This window comes from Octodon degus, unplaced genomic scaffold, assembly GCF_000260255.1.
Source record: "Octodon degus isolate 3935 unplaced genomic scaffold, OctDeg1.0 scaffold00021, whole genome shotgun sequence".
Classification (NCBI taxonomy): Eukaryota; Metazoa; Chordata; class Mammalia; order Rodentia; family Octodontidae; genus Octodon; species Octodon degus.
Window position 1 is genome coordinate 8,371,766 of NW_004524597.1, and position 1,308 is coordinate 8,373,073.

A 1,308-nucleotide genomic window follows, 5' to 3' on the forward strand; every position below is an offset into this window, starting at 1 on the left:
CGGTCCCTGATGCTTTTGCTAAGCTTGTTCTAAGTAGGTGCTTTAGACCACTGAGCCATCTCTCCAGCCCCACTGGCTAAGATTTTTAATGCCATGTTGAATAGGAATAGTACATTAGATACCTTTGCTTGTTCCTGATCTCAGAGAAGTATTCAATTTTTGATCTTTGAGTATATTAAATGAAGGTCTCTCATAGTTGTTTGGCTGAGGAATTTCCATTTTATTTCTAGTTCACTGGAATTTTTTCTTTTTTCTTTTTTTCTTTCTTTTCTTTTTTTTTTTTTTTTTTAGATAAGGTCTTGCCATGTAGCCTGGGCTGGCCTTGAATTTGTAACAATCCTCCTGCCTCAGACTTCCAAATTCTGAGATTATAGAGTGTGCCACTATACCTGGCTACTGGAAGTTTTTATCATAAATAAATGTTATTTTTTTCTCTATCTTTACTATAGTTCTCATTTCTGAGTTTCTAGTTGTGTTGAATTGTAGCCAAGATGTATCAGAGGAAAATAAACAGCAAACTCCTAATTGATTCAGTAGTATTTTGAATTCTGTTATTCTTGGGCTGGGGAGATAGCTCAGTGGACTAAGCACCTGCATAGGCAAGCACAGGGACCAAGGTTCAATCCTCAGTACCACATGCCACACCGGCCCTACCCCGGGGTGCACTGAGCCATCTGGGCATGGGGGCACATGCTTGTAATCCTAGCACTGGGGAGGCTGAAAACAGGAGGATCACTACAAGTCCGAGCTGCGTAGTGAGACCCTGTACCAAATACATTAAAAAAAAATTCTGTTACTCTTTTCTAAATCACTCCTCCTATTAACTCTTCAGTTATTTAGTAGCTGCTCTATGCATTTATCTGGGTTTCATAACAGTTTTCAGTGTAAGAAAAAGGAGAAGGAAGCATGATCACACCATCTTTTTCTGAATTGGCACCCCAATACTAACAGCCTTCTTTCTGCCTTTCCATTCCTTATACATGTTGTTGATTTTCAGATATTAGTATGTTAGGTAGGACCTCCAAGACAATGTTAATTAAAATATGAGAGCACGAATATCTTTTTTAAAATACAGTATAGTATTCTGACTTTTTAAGAAACAAAACTGTTGCATCAAAAGAAAAGTTGTATTTTAGTTTTTGAAGTGAGCACCAAGTACCCCTTCACAATAACCCGGAAAGCATGTGTAAAGACTAACAGTGACTTTTGACTAAAGGTAATTTTGTAAAAAGAGAAACATCAAGAAATCAGTGCCCCTTGTTTCTCTCTCTTTTTTAAAAAAACATTTATTTATTTATTTATTTATTT